Here is an 8,797-nt window from a genome sequence, read left to right as displayed (position 1 = left end):
GTGGGTGTGGCGCCACTCCATTGATTGCTGTTTTGTTTCAGGTTCGAAGTGATGAACCCATGTTTCATCGCCTGTAACAATCTTTGACAAGAAATTGTCACCCTCAGCCACATGACGAGCAAGCAATTCCGCACAGATGGTTCTCCTTTGCTCTTTATGGTGTTCGGTTAGACAACGAGGGAACCAGCGGGAACAAACCTTTGAATATCCCAACTGGTAAACAATTGTGACAGCACTACCAACAGAGATGTCAAGTTGAGCACTGAGTTGTTTGATGGTGATCCGTCGATCATCTCGAATGAGTGTGTTCGCACGCTCCGCCATTGCAGGAGTCACAGCTGTGCACGGCCGGCCCGCACGCGGGAGATCAGATAGTCTTGCTTGACCTTGCGGCGATGATGACACACGCTTTGCCCAACGACTCACCGTGCTTTTGTCCACTGCCAGATCACCGTAGACATTCTGCAAGCGCCTATGAATATCTGAGATGCCCTGGTTTTCCGCCAAAAGAAACTCGATCACTGCCCGTTGTTTGCAATGCACATCCGTTACAGACGCCATTTTAACAGCTCCGTACAGCGCTGCCACCTGTCGGAAGTCAATGAAACTATACGAGACGAAGCGGGAATGTTTGAAAATATTCCACAAGAAATTTCCGGTTTTTTCAACCAAAATTGGCCGAGAAAAAAAATGTGTTGCATTACTTATTGAACTGCCCTCGTATATACTTGTCGCCTCTCCCCTCCACTGACTCCGCGTTCTGCAGGAGCAGCGGAAAGTTCTAGGGGACTGATAACCTCAGATGTTAAGTCCCATAGTGCTCAGAGCCATTTGAATCATATCACCATAACACTCTCGAATGTATCGGGCGTGTATCTGCCATTCACTTCACTGATAAGGAGAGTGCTAATGTCCTCAGCATGCATGCATCTAGAGACATTGTGTATGACGCGGCACTAATTGTGAAATCTGGAGACCGAAGAAGCAGCTCATTTCGAAATAGATGGTGGATGTGATGCTATGGATATAATTCGTTTGTTGGGGTGGTAATCATTAAAGGTGTTGGTGGAAAGTTTCAATCTCTGACTTTATCCTACGTATGCGAGAATACTTTGTGATTCCCATCTACGTAGAGGGAGATGGCAAATCGTAATAAAATCTTACCGAATTTATAAAGTGTTTCGGCTAAGGAACGCAGTTTTTGTACCTCCTCTCTGCTGATGGCTGTTTCCTACACTAAGGAACAGTATTTGAGTCATGTGTTGTAGGCAGCGTAACAGGGCACTCCACACGACAGAAAAAAATTCTTACGTTTGCCTTCACTTAAACCATTTGTGAGAAATGCCATTGTCTCATCATCAAGAAGTGGTGACGTTGGGCTTGGAACCAATTTGTCTACACCTGAAAAACGAGCATGCTTACCAGTAACATCGTCATCGGCTTATGCAGATAGATGATTAGACTGAAATGAGAAGGAACTCTTCAACACTGATCGTTTATGTTTCAGAACTGATTGTTTATATACAGGTGACGTGCGCGTCTGCATGTAGTTATACGTGTACCGAGAGAGAGGGCATTCGTTGGGCAGATTCACATGAATCTAGCACAGTGCGGACATTTGTGCTTTCACCGCACATGTAGCACTCGTCAGCACATATCGCTACGATCGTGCTCTTTGTGAGAGTATGATTTAGATGTAGTTCACACATGCACATACATGAAATCCAACATCTCTGCAAGTATTGGGGTCTGGTTCTATAGGCGCATTTACGCTACTGGCCATTAAAATTGCTACACCAAGGAGAAATGTAGATGATAAACGGGTATTCATTGAACAAATATTTTATACTAGAACTGACATGTGATTACATTTTCACGCAATTTGGGTGCATAGATCCTGAGAAATCAGTACCCACAACAACCACCTCTGGCCGTAATAACGGCCTTGATACGCCTGGGCATTGAGTCAAACAGAGCTTGGATGGCGTGTACAGGTACAGCTGCCCATGCAGCTTCAACACGATACCACAGTTCATCAAGAGTAGTGACTGGCGTATTGTGATGAGCCAGTTGCTCGGCCACCACTGACCGGAAGTTTTCAGTTGGTGAGAGATCTGGAGAATGTGCTGGCCAGGGCAGCAGTCGAACATTTTCTGTATCCAGAAAGGCCCGTACAGGACCTGCAACATCCGGTCGTGCATTATCCTGCTGAAATGTAGGGTTTTGCAGGGATCGAATGAAAGGCAGAGCCACGGGTCGTAACACATCTGAAATGTAACGTCCACTGTTCAAAGTGCCATCAATGCGAACAAGAGGTGACCGAGACGTGTAACCAGTGGCATCCCATACCATCACGCCAGGTGATACGCCAGTATGGCGATGACGAATACACGCTTCCAATGTGCATTCACCGTGATGTCACCAAACACGGATGCGACAATCTTGATGCTGTAAGCAGAACGTGGATTCATCCGAAAAAATGACGTTTTGCCATTCGTGCACCCAGGTTCGATGTTGAGTACACCATCGTAGGCGCTCCTGTCTGTGATGCAGCGTCAACGGTAACCGCAGCCATGGTGTTCGAGCTGATAGTCCGTGCTGCTGCAAACGTCGTCGAACTGTTCTTGCAGATGGTTGTTGTCTTGCATGCCTCCCCATCTGTTGACTCAGGGATCGAGACGTCGCTGCACGATCCATTACAGCCATGCAGATAAGATGTCTGTCATCTCGACTGCTAGTGATACGAGGCCGTCGGGATCCAGCACGGCGTTCTGTATTACCCTCCTGAACCCACCGATTCCATATTCTGCTAACAGTCATTGGATCGCGACCAATGCGAGCAGCAATGTAGCGATAAGATGAACGGCAATCGCGATAGGCTTCAGTCCGACCTTTATCAAAGTCGGAAACGTGATGGTACGCATTTCTCCTCCTTACACGAGGCATCACAACAATGTTTCACCAGGCAACGCCGGTCAACTGCTATTTGTGTATGAGAAATCGGTTGGAAACTTTCCTCATGTCAGCACATTGTAGGTGTAGCCACCGGCGCCAACCTTGTGTGAATGCTCTGAAAAGCTAATCATTTGTATATCACAGCATCTTCTTCCTGTGGGTTAAATTTCGCGTCTTTAGCACGTCATCTTCGTGGTGTAGCAATTTTAATGGCCAGTAGTGTATTACACTTGTAATCTGATGCACTGGAGTATGGCACTATGCTCGTGTGCGCAGTGCAGTGATAATGTTCCGTAACCTAACCAAGGTCACGTTGTCTGTCTATGCCTGCTGGCACGACGTCTCCTGCTTACCAGCCATATCTGTAGCTCTTCGGATTCTTCTTTTTGACAAGGAACGCAGCAGAAATGATAAGTTAAACACGGTGAATTGAATAACTGTACGTACGTTTCCTGATACGTTCACAAACCCATGTTGCCCATATGTCTTGTTCATCTGCTTCAAGGGAGGATATCCTTCTGTTTCCGGATTCTGGATAGACGCACATTTTTGGATATTTCGAAACTAAGATATCTTTTTACGACCTTTGATGTGAATTATGCTGTCTCTATGATCATACTTTTGGAGGAAACTATATCTTCATATGCCATACCTTCATCTTTTTAGCAATTTGTGTGGTACAATCGAGTTAATCACGCTGCCGATTTTCGACTTTTAGCCCAACAGCACTGAGCTAAACGGGTTGCGTGAAACAATTATTGTGGAATACCTCATTACTACTTGTCCGGCGTCGGAGAATGCAAGGAACGCTGCATCTTCAAGTACAAATCGTCCACACTCGTCTTAAAGCCTTTTGTTTCTATGATGATCTTTGCTCTTTGGGGCATAGTTATATAAAGCATCACATGTTGTCTAATGCTTCTATATTCATACTAAACGTTATACATCTACTGATAAACAAAGTAAGAGCCTACGGAATATCAGACCAGCTGTGTGGCTGGATTGAAGAATTTTTAGCAAACAGAACACAGCATGTTGTTCTCAATGGAGAGACGTCTACAGACGTTAAAGTAACCTCTGGCGTGCCACAGGGGAGTGTTATGGGACCATTGCTTTTCACAATATATATAAATGACCTAGTAGATAGTGTTGGAAGTTCCATGCGGCTTTTCGTGGATGATGCTGTACTATACAGAGAAGTTACAGAATTAGAAAACTGCAGCGAAATGCAGGAAGATCTGCAGCGGATAGGCACTTGGTGCAGGTAGTGGCAACTGACCCTTAACATAGACAAGTGTAATGTATTGCGAATACATAGAAAGAAGGATCCTTTATTGTATGATTATATGATAGTGGAACAAACACTCGCCGGCCAGAGTGGCCGAGCGGTTCTAGGCGCTACAGTCTGGAACCGCGCGACCGCTACGGTCGCAGGTTAGAATCCCGCCTCAGGCATGGATGTGTGTGATCTCCTTAGGTTAATTAGATTTAAGTAGTTCTAAGTTCTAGGGGACTGATGACCTCAGAAGTTAAGCCCCATAGTGCTTAGAGCCAGAGCCGGAACAAACACTGGTATCAGTCACTTCTGTAAAATATCTGGGAGTATGCATAAAGAACGATTTGAAGTGGAATGATCATATAAAATTAGTTGTTGGTAAGGCGGGTGCCAGATTGAGATTCATTGGGAGGGTCCTTAGAAAATGTAGTCCATCGATAAAGGAGGTGGCTTACAAGACATTTGATCGACCTATACTTGAGTATTGTTCATCAGTGTGGGATCCGTACCAGGTCGGGTTGACAGAGGGGATAAATAAGATCCAAAGAAGAGCGGCACGTTTCGTCACAGGGTTATTTGGTAAGCGTGATAGTAAGCGTGTTAGCGTTACGGAGATGTTTAGCAAACTCAGGTGGCAGACTCTGCAAGAGAGGCTCTCTGCATCGCGGTGTAGCTTGCTGTCCAGGTTTCGAGAGGGTGCGTTTCTGGATGAGGTATCGAGTATATTGCTTCCCCCTACTTATACCTCTCTAGGAGATCACGAACGTAAAATTAGAGAGATTCGAGCGCGCACGGAGGTTTTCCGGCAGTCGTTCTTCCCGCGAACCATACGCGACTGGAACAGGAAAGGGAGGTGATGGCGGTGGCACGTAAAGTGCCCTCCGCCACACACCGTTGGGTGGCTTGCGGAGTATAAATGTATATGTAGATGTAGATTTAGATGCGAGTACTTTAAAGCATGGTCATGTAGTATTAATGCATATACTGCAGTGCCAGCAGGAAAGTTATTGTGGTGTGCATACTGTAAGACCTTCGGTACACACACCATCAGATTATTTGACTTGTCGCTCTGACGAAGTAGGCGAGTGTCAGCAATATGTCTCGTGGTCTTATCGTGGCGAGTTTATCTTCTGCCATTAGGTCAGACGATAGAAATGCCACTTGCACGCTTAGAGTAGCAGATTGACGGTGACCAACTTTAAACAGAACTTGATTAATTTTCACACACATTTATTAAAATAATAAAAAGCATAGAAATTACTCAACTTGATTCTGGATGCTGTTTACAATTGCCAATCTGAAGTTCCTTTGGTCTTGGTACGTTAATCTTATTCTCACATATCTCTGATACTTGACAAAGTGTCTATACATTTATCTTCATGGCTACGTACAGGAATATGATAATCTTACTAGGCGCAGACTGAAACTTGAGTACAGACTGATGCAGACTAAGGCAGACTGGTACAGACTGGTGCAGGCACTGCAGACTGACCAATCGGAGGTCTGTACACTCGTTATAATACCTCGCGCGTTTATGTATCACTGCGCGAGTGTGATCCGCGAGGAGAAAAGGTATACGTTAGCAGCAATCTCATTGGCTGCGTTACATATTAATACGCGGATCGGCGGAAGCAGAATTTGGTCCGTCTCTAAGACAGCGCCATCTCGTAGTGCGGAGACGGACGAGCGCTGGGCCTGCGCTGTTGCACTTAGCGAGGCGCGCTCTAGTGGGAAAGTTGTGTATGCGCTGACTAGGCAGAACTATGTATACAACAGTTATGCGATGATTTGAATTCATTACATACATCCAGAATTCCATGCTTCACAGCCTCAGTTGCTTTCAACAATGTGTCATCATTATGGGTGACAATTTATTAAATTTCTGTGGGCTAAACGGGCATTCGAAACCATCATCAGTGTTGTAATATGATGTGTAAAATCAGGCATACATGTCATACAATAGACCCCATGCATTTCTGTGCCAGTCGAGCTGTATATTATCATGTGGAAAAAACTGTGAGTTTAGGTAAACTATAGCACTAGCTAGTTTACAGTTTTCAAATAGGCTATAAACTTTTCAAGATCCTCTTTCTGTCTGTTCGTAGCACCACAATAATAAAGCGAGACATTTCTACCTGAAGAGAAATCAGTCCCAGGAGTCCATGATGATTGTGGAAGGATCAGATATTTAAATACCTCCCATGAAGAGAAAGTTAAGGGTAGTTGCAATCGTGAATTCAGAACATGTAAAAGTTTCAGATTCTCTTCGTCTAACAGAGGTAGGTGCTGTACTATCCATATAAATTTATCCAGCACAATTTCATGGTCTTCTTTTCCTTGTTCCAGAATGTGCTAGTTATTATCTGTAGCACATCGAAAGAATCAGCCCTTTCTTAGCTTTCATATTTATACTATTGCTGTCTTCAAAGCATGCCATTACATTACCAATTTGAGTGGAATTCACACACTAAAGGAGTTATCTATCGATTCGTATATGAACCATCCTGCGTTTTTTTAGGGCATTCAGATCCGATATCGATCCAGAGACATATGTCCTGAGCGTCAATGTGAACCCAACGATGCTGGTGTGGTCGATTTCAACCCCATTAAGTTCGTATCTTATTTCTTGAAACAGAAAGGCGAACACATTACGTGTAAGGCGTGATGTTACTGAGTTCACCAAAGTCTTCTTTAGTCCTAAATATCCCCTTTAAACATAGGAAGCTCTTGCTTGGATATGTCAATCCATAGTGATGCTGAATAATTCATATCTCGTCATTATTACTAAACGCTGCTGAAGCAAACTCTTTGTGGGAATAATGTTCCTGGCTAATGATACGATCGTCATACTGAAATGAAGTTTTAAATTGAGTGACGTCCTTGTGAGGTTTCAGTCCATTGTATTTAAGAAACTCGTAATTTTCGCGTGTTGTCGCGTTCTGCTTCCGCTGAAGGAGTGATCTTCTGGTGGTTTGGTGTGCCGTATTTATACTTAACAGCCATAATTCTGCTTTAGATGAAAACGTGTTATAATTTAGTCACGGTGAAAATCGACTATATCCGCGTTTTAATTTATGATATTCACCTCGAGATGGTGTAATGTCTGAACACTCACAGGTAGATAAAATTGGTTACTGGGAACCTCCGCAATTTTATAACCAGGGCTCCCTGTAGAAAAAAGTGCATTGTACTATGGACTAATCTGTCGTTAAGGTACGAATCTGTCGTGATATTACACTCTATACGAATCATACGGATGGCGCTATGTCCACCGGCTGATTCGACTCGCAAGTTTTATCAGTACTATGGACCATCACTTGTCTCTTCGAGACACCAAGTAGCGATCCTGTTGAACCTTTGTGACTTAAGTCTATGGTCTCTTCTGTTGTTTTTTATCTCTGTTTTCAAACGTATTAACGGTTGCATGTAACTAAAATCCTTTTACAAATCAGTTTGCATACGCATTTAAATCGTCAGTGTTGTAGGAGCCACTCCATAGATGCAGTTTAGTGCATTAGGTATGCTAATGTATGTTTCCAGACCGACCAGTTCTATACTGCATTCCACCTTCCTCAGATCTGTTGGAGGAAAGTAGTTCGCTTTTAATGTAGGCGAACGTTCTTTTAGAGTTAGAGTGGAAGACATCGTATCTCGACCTCAAATGATGTAGTGACGTGCTTACAGCTGGTTTCTATGCAGTTGGTAGGAGAAGCTGTAGGCAGAAATGTCAGCGGAAGTGTGAGCCGAAGTCTTGGTAGCGTCGAAAATTGTACAACGCCTGGTTTTTGTCAGTGAAGTAACGGCACAGTTCTTCAGGTGGTCTTAAATAGCCGAATGAGCCAAAGCAATAGACGGTACTCCACCTACAACCCAATGAGCTCCATATCTCCCCCCCCCCCCCCCAACATCTAAATTTACAATCGCACATTCTTATGATTTCCAAATCGTCTCTGGCAACATATCCCACAGAAACACCCTGCGAAATCTCGGGATTTTGAGCTTTCAGATGAGTTTAAGCAATTTTATGCTTGTAAGCAGTCTGTCCTGTAATATCGCTACGTGCTTATTTTCTTTTTTGTTTATGTACAACCCGTGTATGGTTTTAAATATAGTTCTTTACTGACAGCGATGGCTTCTGTGGCCCTATTATGCGTTTTAATCTCTTGTAATTGCTTTCAGCATTTCGTGCATTCTTTATTGCTCGAGTTCTGGAAGTAGCTCCCCTGGTTAACGAGCCAGTGGTTGATAGCCCAACAAATGCAGGAATCAGAAACGGAATTATTCCGCCAGATGTCTTCAGTATTAGCAGGACAGGACCCCGAGCACCACTGATTGGATGTAATTTTTTTAAGTCTCCCATAGGTTTTTTCTTGTTCTTTAGTGTGCAACGAGCTGCATTCATTATCTACTTGAAGGTTATTCCAGCATCCAATTAAATTTGACATGCATTGCTTTATTAGTCATGAATGTGACAATACGTTGCCCCATACCAGTCTTCTGTCGCCGACATTTCTGTCTGGCCTTATGATATAATATTTGGTCTGCAATGCGACCATCTCCATTTTT

The sequence above is a fragment of the Schistocerca nitens genome, chromosome 3 (assembly GCF_023898315.1).
Source record: "Schistocerca nitens isolate TAMUIC-IGC-003100 chromosome 3, iqSchNite1.1, whole genome shotgun sequence".
Classification (NCBI taxonomy): domain Eukaryota; kingdom Metazoa; phylum Arthropoda; class Insecta; order Orthoptera; family Acrididae; genus Schistocerca; species Schistocerca nitens.
This window is presented reverse-complemented; position numbering follows the sequence as displayed.